The sequence below is a fragment of the Cricetulus griseus genome, chromosome 3, assembly GCF_003668045.3.
Source record: "Cricetulus griseus strain 17A/GY chromosome 3, alternate assembly CriGri-PICRH-1.0, whole genome shotgun sequence".
Lineage (NCBI taxonomy): Eukaryota > Metazoa > Chordata > Mammalia > Rodentia > Cricetidae > Cricetulus > Cricetulus griseus.
The window spans coordinates 129651191-129666754 of NC_048596.1; the positions used below are offsets into that span (position 1 = coordinate 129651191).

A 15564-nucleotide genomic window follows, 5' to 3' on the forward strand; every position below is an offset into this window, starting at 1 on the left:
GCTCTCTCCCTATCTCTTTCCCTCTCTTTTCTCCCCCTTCTCCCTTCCCTTTCTCTACTCCCTTCCCTTTCTAATAAAACTCACTTAAGCTCTGTCTGCCCGGCATGTTTGTCTCTCACCCACCATGGAATCCACCAAGGTCTCCCACCAGCTTTATTGTAATAGCCCTTACTTTAGCTGTCCCTCCCCATATCCCCTCCCTTGCCCTCTTTTTTTCCTTCCCCTCCCTGTTTGATTGTCCCATTCCAGTTCCCCTGCCTTGTCCATCCATAACTATTCTATTTCCACATCCTAAGGGGATCCATCCCTCCCCCCAGTCCCCTACTCTCTACCTAACCTCTGTGGTTATACGGATTGTAGCTTGTTTGTTGATGACATAACAGTTAAAATCCACGTATAAGCAAATACGTACCACATTTGTCTTTCTGGGTCTGATTTACCTCAGTATGATTTTTTTATAGTTCCTCTCATGACTTCATTTTTTAATGGCTGAGTAATATTCCATTGTATAAATTATCACATTTTCTCTATCCATTCATTGTTGATGGGCATCTAGGTGTGGTTTCCATCTTCTGACTATTATGAATAGTACAGCAATGAACATAGTTGATCAAGTGTCTCTGTGGCAGGTTAAAGTGCACTTTGGGCTCAAAAGTGGTATAGCCGGATCTTGAGGTAGATTGATTTCTATCTTCCTGAGGAACTGCCACACTGATTTCCATAGTGGCTGTACCAGTTTGCATTCCCACCAGCAATGGAGGAGTGTTTCCCTTACTCCACATCCTTGCCAGCATGAGCTGCCTTTTATTGATCTTGACATTCTGATTTGTGTGAGATGAAAAAGTAGTTTTGATTTGTATTTCCCTGATGGCTAAGGATATTCAACATTCTTTAAATGCTTTTCAGCCATTTAAGTTTCCTCTGTTGAGAATTCTCTGTTTATATCTGTATACCTATTTTGAAAATTCAGTTTTTTTCTTGATTCCCAGTTTTTTTTTTTTGGGGGGGGGATTAGTTCTTTTTTTAGTTTGGATATTAGCCCTTTTCAGATGTGTAGTTGATAAAAATATTTCACTGTTTTACTTTGCCATCAAAACCTTTTCAGTTTCATGAAGTCCCATTTATTAGTTGTTGATTTTAGTGTATGTGCTGTTTAGTTGTCTCCTGTGCCAATGTGTTCACGGCCATTCCCTGCTTTTCTATTAGGTTCAGTATACCTGGTTTTATGTTAAGGTCTTTGATCTATTTGGAGTTGAGTTTCATGCAAAGAGATAAGTGCAGGTCTATTTGCATTCTTCTATTTTCAGCCATCCAGTTTGACCAGCTTCACTGTTCAAGATGCTGTCTTTTTTTCCAGTGTGTATTTCTGGCTTCTTTATTGAAAACCAGGTGCCCACAGATGTGTAGACTTCTTTCTGTGTCTTTAATTCTATTCTGTTGATCAGTGTGTCTGTTTTTGTGCCAACATCTTGCTGTTTTTGTTATTATAACTTTGTAGTAAATTTGAAATTGGGAATGGTGGTACTTTCCACAGTTCTTTGATTACTCAGGAGTGTTTTATCTATCCTGGGTGTTTTGTGTTTCCATATAAAACCAAAAACGTTCCGTTCAAATTCTGTGAAGAATTGTGATGGAGATTGTATTGAATCTGTGGATCACTTTTGGTAGGGTGGTCATTTTTACTATATTAATCCTACCTTTCCATCTTATGATATCTTCAGTTTCTTCAGTGTCTTAAAGTTTTTAATCATACAAATCTGTCACTTGCTTGGTTAGTGTTACCCCCAAGATATTTTATATTATTTGAGGCTATTGTGAAAGTTGTTTCCCTGATTTTTTTTTCTCAGTCTGTCATCTGTATATAGGAGGGATACTGATTTTTGTGTATTAATTTATCCAGCTACTTTACTGAAAATATTTTATCAGTTTTAGGAGTTTCCCATTGGGATTTTTAGGGTCACTTATGTATACTATCATGTCATCTGCAAATATAGATACTTTGACTTATTCTTTTCCCATTTGTATTCTCTTGCTCTCCTTCAGTTGTTTGCTCTAGATAAGACAGAGTACTATACTGAATAGGTATGGAGGGGACAACTGATTTTAGTGGAATTGCTTTGAGTTTCTCTTCATTTAAGTTGATGTTGGTACAGGCTTTCTGTAAACTGCCTTTGTTATATTGAGATATGTCCCTTGTATCTAATATCTCCAGGACATTTATTAAGAAGAGAAATTTATCAAAGACCTTTTCTGCATCTAATGAGATGACCATAGTTTTTGTCCTTCGTATTGTTTATATGGTGGATTACATTTATGGATTTATATATGTTAAACCATCCCTGCATCTCTAGATGAAGCCTCTTTGATCATGGTGGATGATCTTTTTGATGTGTTATTGGATTCAGTTTACGAATATTTTATTGAGAATTCGTACATATATGTTCATAGGAAAATCCATCTGTAATGCTTTCCTTTTGTTTTTTGTTTTTTCATTTGTTTGTTTTGTTTTCCAGACAGAGTTTCTCTGTGTAGCCTTGGCTGTCCTGCAACTAACTCTGTGAATCAGGCTGGCCTTAAACTCACAGAGATCTGCCTCTGGCTCCTGAGTGCTGGGATGTAATTCTCTTTCTTTGTTCAGTCATTGTATAGTTTAGGTATCAGGGTAATTGTGACCTCATAAAATGAATTGGGCAATATTCATTTTGTTTCTATTTTGTGGAATAATTGAGTAGTATTAGCATTAATTCTTCTTTGAAAATCTGCTAGAATTCTACACTGTCCCTGAGTTTTTTTGTGGTTGGGAGAGTTTTAATTACAGTTTCTATTTCACTAGTGGTTATAGGTCTTCATCTGATCCTGATTTGACTATGGTAGGTGGTCAATTTCCTTTATATTTTCTGATTTAGTGGAATACAGGTTTTTAAAGTATATCCTTATGATCCTCTGGATTTCTTTGGTGTCCCCTCTTTTTGTCTCTGATTTAGTTAGTTTGACTCTTTGTTTAATTGATTCTTTGTTTCTTTTTCATTGATTTCAGTCCTGAGTTTGATTTCCTGCCAACTATTCCTTTGGGGTATTATTTCTTCTTTTGTCCCAGAGGTGTGCTATTAAGTGACTACTGTGAGATCTCTCCATTTTCTTTACATACACACTCAGTGCTGTGAACTTGACTTAGAACCGCCTTTATTGTGCCCAGAAGTTTTGGCCTGCTGTGTTTTCATTTTCATTCAATTCTAGAAAGTTTTTAAGATTGTTCCTAATTTCTTTCTTGACCCATTTTTCATTCAGTAGTGAGTTGCTCAGTATCCATGAATTTGTAGGCTTTCTGTTGTTTCTTCTGTTGTTGATATTCAGCTTTAATCTTCAGTGGTCAGATAGGATGCAGGGTGTTATTTCAAATTTCCTTTGTCTGTTGAGACTTTCTTCATGTCCAAGTTTGGGGTCACTTTTGGAGAAAGTTCCATGAGGTGCCGAGAAGAAGGTAGATTCTTTTGTATTAAGTAAAAAGTTCTGTAAATATCTATTTGGTCCATTTGGTTTATAACCTCAGTTAGCGCCAGCATTTCTGTTTAATTTTTGTCTGAATAACCTGTCTACTGGTGAGAGTATTGAAGTCTCCCACTATCACTGTGTGAGGGTCCATATGTTATTTAAACTGTTAGTAGTGTTTCTTTTGTGAACTTGGGTGCCCTTGTGTTCAAACAAATGTTGTCTGACTTGGATTGCTTTCCAGGGGTTTGGTGGTGAGGTTGTTTGTGTTGTTTTTAATAGTTATCCAGTGTTTTATGCTTGCTGTTGGTGGAGAAAGCACATTGAGTTCCCCATGTACTAAGATGCTCAATTCCTAAAATATCCCCAAGCTGTTGTTTAAGTAGTCATTTAAAACATCTAAGGAGTTTGTGGGGCTGTACAAACTACTCTTTGTCATGAATTTTGGGGTACTTCTTCCCATGCTTGGTTCTCCTATGTCATTGGACAGGCTCCTGTGTTCACGGGAACTGGCCAAAACTTGACAGTGTTTTGTGTTCTATCAGTTATGGAAGCAGCTTCTCTCCTGCACCCTTAGGCTTTCTCTGGGCTTTGTAGTGTCCCATTCTCTTGAAGAGAAGCTGGGGCAATATTTTTGCTTATCATTCATTAACTGATGATTTTCAGTGAAAACATAACTCTAGTAATCTTTTTTTTTTTTCTTAATGTCTGGAATTTTCCAAATGTGGCTCCCTCAGGACAATTGAATTTTCCATTCTTGTAGATTCATTTATAAACATATAATCAAAGTAAAATGTAAACCTCTGATTATAATTTTCCTAGAAAACAATAAGATGCCAGGTGGTGGTAGCTCACGCCTTTAATCTCAGGGAGGCAGAGGCAGGTGGATCTCTGAGTTGGAGGCCAGCCTGATCTACAAAGTGAGTTCCAGGACAGCCAGAGCTGTTACACAGAGAAACCCTGTCTCAAAAAACAAAGCAATACAAAACCAAACAAAAGATCCAAAGAAACAATAAAATGTGTGTACAGCTTCACATTTTGAGTTTTCTTTACTTAGGACTTTAACATGTTTTAATTTGCTTTAATGCATAAAAGCTAAAATGAGTTTGTTTATATAGATTTTCAACTTCAGAGATGAAAAAGAATAGATTTTATAATAGAACATTAATGCAAAAAGTGAGCATGCACTTATTGTAACAGTTGCTAGGAGAGCATATTGTAATTTCAGTGCTGATTATTTATTTATTCACATTATTACTGAGAAGACCACAGTGTATCAGGCAAAATGCTTTGACATGAATGTATGTTTGTTGGTTTTCTTATATTGGGAGCTGCTGGTCTGAGCCCATTGTGTCTTTGATGCCAAGTGTCTGAAGCTATGAATCACTAGGCCTAGTGGGATGACTTTCCAGTCTCCCAAACTATTCTCCTAAATTTTTCATGGTGGGAACAGATTCCAGGAGCATATGCCTTCACTGCCATTGGCATTCCATGGGCTTTTTTAAAATTAATTTTTAATTTTAAGATAATTGTAGATTCACATGCAGATCCATATACTCTAAACCAATCATACCATTTAAAAATTTCCCCAACAGTTAACACAGATTAGCTGTTGCTACTTGATGGTTAATGAGAGGAACCATGTAGAGAGATTTGGACTTAACTACAACCTTGTGGCATAAATCTTGTGCTCATGAATAAGAAAAAGTATCCGGTGCCGTGTTCATCCCTATCCCTGACCCCACAGAAAGGATGCCAGGAACACCACCATCCTCTCCTTCTGCTGATCTGTTTCCCACCAGTGAGACTTCATTTTAAAATGTTAATTTGTAACAAAAAGTATCACAAGTAAAAACTTAGATAAACAAATTATTAGCTTCTCTACAGAATTGCTAATAGAATGAAACCATAAAGCATTTGAATTCTAGTTCTGAATGCTGTCATCCAGGAGACCTTTTGTAATGTGGCCGTGTTGATACATTTCTAAACTTAAGTGTGTATAAAAGTAATCTCATGTGTTGTGTGGTTGCACACAACTAGAATCCCAGCACTGTATCAGGCTGAAACCTGAGTAGGCCAGCCTGGGCTACATAAAGGTCTCCAAGCAAACCCCTACAAATAATTCCCATCGTACTTTAGTCACTTAGTAGTACATATATCTTGTATATTGCTTTGCCTGTTTAAAATGTGGGTACAGAGGAAACATTAAAATTGTTTGAACAATGGTTGTACATATTTTTGTTTAGTCTTTTTAAACCAGAGTTCCTTTTTCTTCCTCTAGTCTTGTTGACTCGGTCTGGCTGAGGTTTGCATTATGAAGGGTTTCTGTGGTGGAAACCTTTGTCTGGAAATAATGAAAATCATATTTTTGTGGAAGGATGTAAGGGGGTTGGTTATGAACATGGCTTATTCTGTATACTAGAGGAAACTTTTTTAGTTACTATTACTGCTACTGCATTGTAAATATGGGCCAGAGGAGACTGAATAATAATTTACCCAGAGGGAGAAAGTAGTGAATGTGTTATAAGAGAGAATTATAAAAATAGTGACTGTGTTATAGGAGAGATTTGAAATTAAGATACAAATTGGAAACTCTTCAAACATCCTTTGAAAGAAAAAAAAATCCAAAAATATCTTCAAAATAATACTGAAAGGACTATGGGTAGATGCAAGCATGGCTACCAAGAAAGGTTTTATTTATTTATTTATTTTAAGCTGCAAATCCAAAGTGATAATCAGAACCTCACAGATGGCATGTACACAAATATTAATGTGACAGTACAACAGAAATGAGCTCAGATTTAGTGTCCCATTGACATTTTCTTTGAGAGAAGTCCAGTAACTTGTTATTTTTCTTATATGAAAAAAGATGATGGGGCCAGAGAGAAGGCTCAGTGGTTAAGAGCACTTGGTAGTCCTGCAGAGTCCCAGGTTCAAGTCCCAGCACCCACATACTAGTTCACAGCCATCTGTAACTCCAGTTCCAGGGGATCTGATGCCCTCTTTTGATCTCTGTGGGTGCCAAGCATGCACATGGTTTGCATACATGAGGTAAAACACATAAATGAATAAGTCTTTAAATCTTTTTTAAAAGATAGACGAAGAATATAGAACTACTATTTAGAGTGTTAAGCACTTATGGAGCAGATGGGAAAAGCATCTTTTAAAATACTGATGGTCAGCATTTTCCAAAACCTACTAGGAACTTGCTGGGTGTTTTGACTTCATAACTGTTCTGTGGGGTGCTAGTTAGATAAGTAGCATTTGCATTTTTCCCAAACCCTTCAGATCCTAAGAGCACTGGCCTAGCTGATGTTGATGTGGCTGTCCTTTCTAACTCTGTGGTGCCTGTCCCCACCAACATTTGGTAAAATTATTTCAGTAATTCTGTGTGAGCATGTTTGAGAGTTTGTTTTTGTTTTTGTTTTTGTTTTGAATGCTGTTTTGATCTGATGTCTTGTGTTTTACTAGACTGTTAGTTTTCATGACAGGATGAGTCAAGCACAAAGTTAATGTTCTTCAGTATTTTCTTTGCCCATAGAGCATTTCCGGGGAAAACGAAAGCCTGTGTGGAACTCTTTGCCATTCCTTCTATACACATAGCTCTTCTGGACCTTTCTTCCACTGTCCTTATCTCCTGTTATCTAGTTTCTAAAAGCTTTGCTAGTACAGTGCAGACAAAAGATTTGCAGACCACAATAAAAGACTGTGAACTCTGATATACAGGGTCTAGTTTTTTAGCCAAATATAGTCCCAGGAAGGATTTTTTTTTTTGAAAAGGCTGGGGAATAAATAGAAATAAAAAGAAATAACATTTTGTGAATTCTCATTAGAAACACAATACAAATTTTTGTGATGCTTTTGACAGAAACTATATAAAATTAAGATTTTTCAACTTTATAATGATAGAACTTGTGAGACCCCCAGAAGTATGGACTTGCATGAACTAAATAAATATACATATATATTAAATTGCTTAATATTTGTAACATTGAATTTCAGTGAACTGAACTGTTAAATAATCCAGTCTTAGAATTTTAATAAATTTCTGTGTGATCATTCTTATAAATAAAACCAGTTTTTTAAAAAGGATGTAACAGGTGTATAGAATATTTTGCTTTTCTTGGAATCCCAAAATGTGTGATGCAGTGCCATCATAATAACATAATTAGTTTTACATGTTACATGTTACATGTTACACATGTTCACGTGAGCTTAGGAGTGAACACTGATGCAGCATAGAGAAGTTTAAATTTTTACACCTCTCCATATGAAATCCTCATAAAGCGGTAATCACAAACATAGAGTCCTGTTACTTTTCAACTAAGACCCATAATCCAAACCATAAAGAGTTAGAAATTACAATTATTTGTGGCTTTAGTGAGAATCTCTAATATACTGGAAAAGTTTGTATATATGTGTTTAGTGTATTTTCAGGTGTGTGCAGGTGTGAATGGAAGGAATAGAGGCCCAGAGGAGACATAGGGTGTTCTGCTGTGTCACTCTCCACTTTGCACCCTGGAGTCAGGCTGTCACTTCACCTGGAATGAGGCAGGTGGCCAGCAAGCCACAGCCATCCTCCTGTCACTGTACTGTATACCACTGGGGCTGCAGGGGCCACATATCCAGCCACACCCAGCTTCTTACATGGTTGCTGGGGATTTGATGCAGGATGTCATGCTTGCACAGCAAACACTCTGACCCACAGAGCCTTATCCATAGCCCTTGGAGAAACCAGTATTTTCAAACCAGTATTCAGTCAGTGGTGATCATCAACTCCTCTCTATTTTTCAAAGTAGGTACTTTTCTTATGGGAACTTCAGAGAAATAAACTAAATGAACCATTTGGTAATATTGTTTTCTCCTTAAAACATCTCCCTGGTTTAAGCTTATAAGGTGAGATGAAAGTAGTAACATTGTAATATTCTTTTCAGAGGACAGAATAGGGTTGCTTTTTAGTTCTTGTCTGTAAAATAGTGAAATAAAGCAGTATTCTTGTCTGTGATGCTGTGCTATGTCTTGAGACTGATTGTAATGGTTTTATGCCAACAATGGACACCTAGTGTTTCCTGCAAGTCAAAGCCTGGAAATTTCCTTTGTGTTGCCTTGGGACAGAGGAAAAAGTCAGACCTAGAAGAAATCTGCAACAGACAAGCACTAAAATAAAACACAAATGAGAGTCTCTGAATATGATCTCCATGAGTCTTGAAGAATGAAGGAGATAAAGGGCTTTGCCTAAGAGACGTCCATGTGTCGATGCTAAGCAATAATAAAGATGCTAGGTTTTAGAATAAATGCTTTTAGAATTCAAAGAGAACATATCTGAGGCAGAGAGTTGAGCCGTTTCTCTGTTGCAGTTAGTTAAGTTGGCATTGAAAGCACTTTCTAGTTTGGTTTGTTTTTTCCTGCAGCATTCTCAGTGGCATTTTGGAAGGTACTTCAGATCCCAAATTATTTGGTTACTCAGTAAACATCTGGAAACTAACTTATTTTTAAGAATTTTGACTGGAGTTCTAGCAAGTAATTTAAATACACAAGGCACCAGGAAAATGTCAAAACAGATCATTTTTCTTAATAGAAGTGTTATCTTTCAACCTAAGAATTTCCTACTGGGGATTTGTTGACAAGCTTGACACTTGGACATAGTTGAGTCAGATGGTTTCTTATGCTTTTCAGATGTCAAACATTCAGGTGTATTTGATTTTAAAACTCCCCTATAAATAATTAACTTTTCATAAATATGCCACTCTTTTAGTGAGTCTTCGTAGTTGCTAACTTGATTCCTTAATGTTTGTAAGTGCATGTCTGTATGAGTGTATATTGCATGTTCGCAGGCATGTATACATTTGCCAGGAAAGGTATTGGTTCCCCTAGAAGTGGAGTTACTAATAGTTGTGAGCTTCTATGTGTTTGTTGGTAACTGAACCTAGATCAAGAGTAGTGAGTGCTCTTAACTACTGAGCTGACTCTCCACCCCCGCTAATTTGTTATTTTTTTTTTTTACTTTAAAAAGTCATGTAACCCTGTATTTGTAAAATATGTAAATGATAGTTTATTTTCATTGCGCTATCTGATGTTAATTCTCAGTGATGACAACCTTCTGGGTATTAAAGCTGTGCATGCACAAGAAGCCCCTTGTGATTGTGGGCAGTGACATTCTATCCTGGCAGGCCCTAGGTTGGCATGACCATTCTAGGTCAGGGTCTATTGATTAGTCTTCTCCATCTCTGACTGTGGGGTCTCGTACCCTGTTTTTGTTTGTTTGTTTTGTTTTTTAATGTATGTCTAGTTTTTGTTTGTTTAGGGGGTTTTGTTCTTTCTGGGGTTTTTTTTGTTTGTTTGTTTTGCTTTGGCACTAAGGGTTGTTTTAATAGTCAACATTGTGGCTGGTACATTTTGGGACTCTAGATTATTTTGTGTTCCTCCACAGCATGTTGGTATTGGTTCTCTGCTGCTCAGTTTTGCCTGGTCATCTTGAACTTGTTAAGGACAGATGTTGCATTGTGAGGGTTCTCGTGGTTACACTAACTCTTTTTATAAAGGCAGCCACTTTTTATAGAACTGAGTCTTGGTATCCAGCAGTATTGTTTTTATATGTTTTAAGTCTTGTTTATATATCTTTCAGGAACTTGGTAATTTTAATGACTGTTGAGCTTTTGTTAACTAGTGTATTTCTAGGTACCTTATACTTCTGGTCCATAATATAAGTATGAGACAAGCAACCCAACTACTTGTGAAAATCCTGGGTGTTTTCCAGCTTTAAGTCAGAGCAGGACTTAACCACTACCCCTGTCACCTTCCCTCCTCAGAGTTGCCTTCTGGCTTTGTTAGGGTGGGTGGGAATGAGGTCTTCCTCTGGGATGTGGTTCTTAACGGTGAGGCCTTTACTGGTCTTCAGAGTTGGCATCAGGGTTAACAGTGTGCTCTGGCTGAAGAGGAGCCCCAGTGTCTTCCACACTGCTTAAGTTGGACATCTGTGTTTTCCAGTCAGCACTGTAGTCATGCTTATTGGTGTCACCTGGGTCTTCTCAACTGACCCCAAGCCTAGAATTTTCCAGAGTCCTGCCTATAGACTTGTGGCTCTTCACTTTCCCCACCACTCCTTTCTAGTGTGCTCTGCTCCTGGCTTCCAGCTGCTTGCTCTGCCTCAGGTTCTGACTGGTGCAGCCTACAGGTGTTGGGACTGCTTGCTGTACTTACATCTGTTTATATTGCCATTTAGTGATGTCTTCATCTTTTGTTATGCCAGTTGTGTAATATTTTGCCAAATCTCCTCAGTATTTTTCGTTTTCATATTTTTAGGGTTTTTTTTTTCCTTAGAGGATACTTACCTTTGAAGTCTTTCATCCGTTTAAAAATAATGACAATCACTTTGCAGCCAGTTAAGCTAACCAAGTCCCTTTCCCCATAAGGGCCTGGTGTGCAGTGATTGCAAACTGCAGGCTTCTAGGTAGTGTGTACAACCTGATGCCTATATGGACTGTCCTAAGGGACCTTGAAGATAGTCTTCTGGCAGTTACTCAAGTCCCTGATCTCAATGTGGCCCCCAGTCTAGACTCCAGACAGGTATGTGAGATGCCTTTGGAAAGCCCCAGGACACAGTGATCAGGGTTCACATTGGCCAGGTTATTGTGTCCTGGCTGCAGGCTACACCAGGCTACAGAATAAGGACACAGGATTGAAACTCTTCGTAGAGCCAGGTTCAAGTTCCCTGGCCACCCGAAGACATCTCAGAGAAGTGGGGCTTCACCAAGTTTAGTGTAGATGAGTCTGAAGACATGGTCACTCAGAAATAGCTCATTCTTAATATCTTTGGGGTCAAATGCATCCCTAGTTGTGGTGCCCTGAACAAGTGGCAGGCCCTGTGTTCCTGAGGGCTTCCATGGTGCTCTCCTGTGTCCTACCAAATAATCTTCAGTAATCTCACATCCAATAAAAAATGGAGTTACATGTGCATATTAATTTTATAAGTTGCTCTTTTTATGATTCTTTAATTTTTCTCCCCCAAAATGCTGCTTTTGAGATCTTGTATAAAATTTTTAGTATGCTTTTATGAATTTGTCTGTATGAATCTTGAGTTTTCCCTATGTCTTTTTTTATAGGTTTGACATTTTGTTTTTTGATTGGTAATGTGAATTGGAATTTTATTTTAACATGTCACTGTGGTGCTGAGATAAATACTTCCAGGTGTTTTTTTATGTCCAACTATGTTACAAATGATTTTACTTTTTTTTCTGGCTTCTGTTAGATCTGCATTGCTGTCATGTAGAGATGATACAGTCTGATCAAACATCCATGTTCATCCTGTTGCATTTTACTCTTGTGTCGTGTGGAGCCTTTCAGACAGCGGTGGACAGTTACTGGGACAGTAGCATCACTTTCCTCTTCCTGATTTCCATGGGAATGGTGTCAGTGTTTAACCGTCTGCTCTAGTAGACACCCTTACTATTGATGGTTTATTTTATTCTTTCTTAGCTTTGAGGTGCTGTAGGAAGGGATTATGTTAGATAACTGTTTTGGTACATTTCAGCATGCTTCTGGATCTCCTTGTATAATTGTCACAGCCTTATTGATTTAATTTGTTAGTAATCCGAATAGAATTTTGGTTCTGTATTTTTGAAATGAGTTGGGAGTTTTCCTTCCTTTCCTGCCCTTCCCTAGTGATGTAAAAATAACTTTACAGGGCCAGAGAGATGGCGTGGTGTTTAAGAGCACTTACTACTCTTCCGAAGGACCCAAGTTCAGTTCTCAACACTCATGTCAGACAACTTACAACCACTTGAAACTCCAGCACCCAGGGATCTGATACATCTGGTCTCCATGGGCACCTGTACTCACAGACATATAGCTAAATATGGACACACACATATGCACATAATTAAAAATAATGAAAATAATTCCTTATACAAATAAGTAATATGTATGCTCTTCATAGTATTTGTTCTTTAGATATTATTAAGTTGATAACAGGAATAAAATTAGTGACTAGGTGGGCTATTTTATTTATTTAAGTATAAAGTAACAAGTTTCCTTATTGCATTTACATACATAGTTTGGTTGATGGATAAGGGTGTTTTCTTGATTTAAAAAGTGTTTAGCTTATTGACTTATTGTATGTATGTGTGCATGTGTGGAGGCCAGAGGACAACTTGTGGGATTTGGTTCACTCCTTCCACCATGTAGGTACCAGGAATCAAACTTAGGTCATTGGGCTTGGTGACAAGTGCTTCTACCCACAGAGCCATCTTTCCAGCTCTAGCATTACTTCAGTTTTATTTTGGCCCCCTATCTGCTCAGTCAACATGATTCTTCCATGTGTAGAAACCAGGCTGTTTCTAGGCAGGCTGCTTAATATGCACAGTAACTGATTTTTATTTTAAAAATACAAGTACAGCCATGTACTTCATAAAGCAAGTTCAGCAAGTGATGGGCTGCATATACATCAGGAAAATAATGAAGTGAAATTTTCCTATCACGTAGTGACAGTGTAGCTGTTACAATTGGGTTTCAGTTGCCAGCAGTACTCAGTGCAGTTACTGGTATGTGGTGTGTAGTCCAGGTGCCACAGACTGCCATACAGCCTACATGTGTACAGTGGGCTAAACCATCTAGGTTGTGTACATGAAGTTTATGATACTCAGATGACAAAAATGCCTAATGGTTCATTTCTCAGAGCATACCCTGGTTGAGTGGCATGCACAGTAATTGAGGTCTAAGGACTTGCTGTGTCAGAGAAGCAGATTAAACTCCTAAGGTCCACGAATTCTGCTTTTTTAAAAAATGACTTTTAATGTGTCTCGGGCCTGATCCTAGTTGTGACAAACAAGGTCTGAGGCAGCAGAGTTGATGCATGCTAGTAAGCCTTGGGGCTAACATTAAGGAAGTTACACCTGAGTAGTAGTAGTTGTTGTTGTTGTTGTTGGTATGTGTGTGTGTGTGTGTGTGTGTATGTGTGTGAAAGAGTGTATGTATGAGAGTGTGTGTAAGAGAAAGTGTGCCTGTGTGTGTTTGTGTGTGTGTGTGTGTGTGTGTGTGTGTGTGTGTGTGAGAGAGAGAGAGAGAGAGAGAGAGAGAGAGAGAGAGAGAGAGAGAGAGAGAGAAGGCAGGGTGTCTGTGTGTGTTTCAATTTTTTTCCAAGAAAGGTACTTCCTCTCAGTTTCTGACAGATACCTGGTTCTTCAGAGCTCCTTTCTCTGTTAGACACGAAACATACAATGTGTTTGTAGTTGTTTCTGTAGTAAGTCATCAACCATAAAATCATGAAACTGTTTATATTCCGTGTCTTTCGAGAATACTGTGTATATAGTATTGGGAACTGGAAATTAAAGGTGCTTCTTTTCCTGCCATGTGTCATTGAATTTATGTTCATTTCATGTAATCACATGTTGACATCTTGAGGTAAGGGTTATTCTGTCTTTTAAAAATAGATATTTATTTGTTTACAACAAACTAAAGGTAGAAATAATTGAGTAAATAATCAAGTTTTATGGCCAATGATACGTAACAGTTTCAGTTTTGACCTGTTTGTATCTAAGTAGCAAAGGAAATAACCTTTCGAAGCCACATCAAAAGATGTGAATGAATGAGAGGGAGATGTGTTGTGTAGAGGAGGAATCTAGCATTGAAATGTTGGCTCTTATTTCTTTGCATGTTCGCCTTAGTCCAGAGTGCATTGGAGCTTAAGTTAGAGCTGTTTTTAGTGGCACCGGAAAAAGCCAGACTTGAAAATAGCAAGCCTTGTTATTGACTCTGTGTGGCCGGCCACTGGGTTGGTCTGGAGTGGGTGGCTTCCTTCCCATTCCATTTAAATTCTAGGTTAGGTCAGTGTCCATCCATGGAGTGATGATTTAAAGGGGACTTACTGTTTTTCTTTGAAATTAGTACCCTGGTGTTATTTTTATGCTTGGTCTCAGTAATGACTGTATGGTAGCATCAAAGGCATCTTCAAGATACAAGTGGCTGAGAAGTTTTAAGGAATTGTGTATTTAGCATAAAAGTAAACAATGACCAACAGTTGTGAAGTTATGATTGTTCAAGGGACATTAAGGAAGAGAGGCTTACAGAGTGACCGTTATTTTCAGGGAACAAGTGGAGGAGGGTCAAAGAGGTGTGGTCAGACCCAGCTGGACAGGGGAGGAGGCTGTCTGCATTGCCAGAGGAGCTGTTGTAAAAGTCCCTAGTACTGTGTTGATTTCAAGGCGACATAGCAATAAATAACTTTAAGGTTATCAAAATATTAAATGTATTAGGGTAAATCACTTTCATTATAAACACTTTCAGTATGGTATGTGCCCTTTGACTCGGTGACTGTGAGATTCAACTGTGCTGTGTTATTGTTTCCTTTTATTTCTGAGTAGTAGTAGATTGTATGTACATACCAGAATCTGTCTGTTCACAGAGGAAATTGTTTCTGTAAGTTGTTCTGTGTCATCTTTGTTCCATTTTAGCAATTCATGTTGTTGTTGTCCCCCCGCCGCCTCCTGCCTGCTTCCCTGCCTAAGGTTTGCCACTTAGCTAAGTCAACTATGTCTGTCTCATCACCTCGTTGAGGGGGAGGATCATGACTCGATCCCCCACCCCCACCCCAGGGGCCTAGGCAAGATATCTCTCATTTGGAGCTTTTATTAGGTGTGTATATATTTGTAATTATTATTCTTCCTGAATTACCATTACTTTATTATTATGAACTATTTCTCTATCTCCTGTCCGTTCTTGTGGTATAAAATAACCTTGATTCTTGTGGTTATTAAACAACAAGCCTGCTGTGCTTTTTCCTCCTTGGACTTCATAACTAGTTGTGCCTTTGACTCTATAAAGTGTGTTTCTCACAGGTGTCATATCTTTGTAAAAGGTAGCCTGTCAGCCTTTGGCATTTGATTGGGTTCTTTAGTCCATTTCCTTTTTTGTCTTTAGTTTTTCAAGACAGGCTTTCTCTGCGTAGCCTTGACTCTCCTAGAATTTGCTTTTTAGACCAGGCTGGCCTTGAACTCAGAGATCCACCTGGCTCTGCCTCCCAGGTGCTGGAGTTAAAGGCATGGGCCATCACACCCAGCCCAGTTTACATTTAATATACTT

At 38.2% G+C, this 15564-nt stretch overlaps 1 protein-coding gene and 1 non-coding gene across 3 annotated transcripts in view; both read left to right on the plus strand.

The window, feature by feature from the left end:
* The window catches only part of Lrrc28 (leucine rich repeat containing 28), a 123616-nt gene that overhangs the window by 59235 nt on the left and 48817 nt on the right, over positions 1-15564 (plus strand). The gene's annotated exons all lie outside the window — the stretch shown is intronic.
* Positions 10862-10996, plus strand: LOC113834926. Its single transcript, XR_003483953.1, has one exon. It is a non-coding gene; the product is annotated as a small nucleolar RNA SNORA70 (small nucleolar RNA).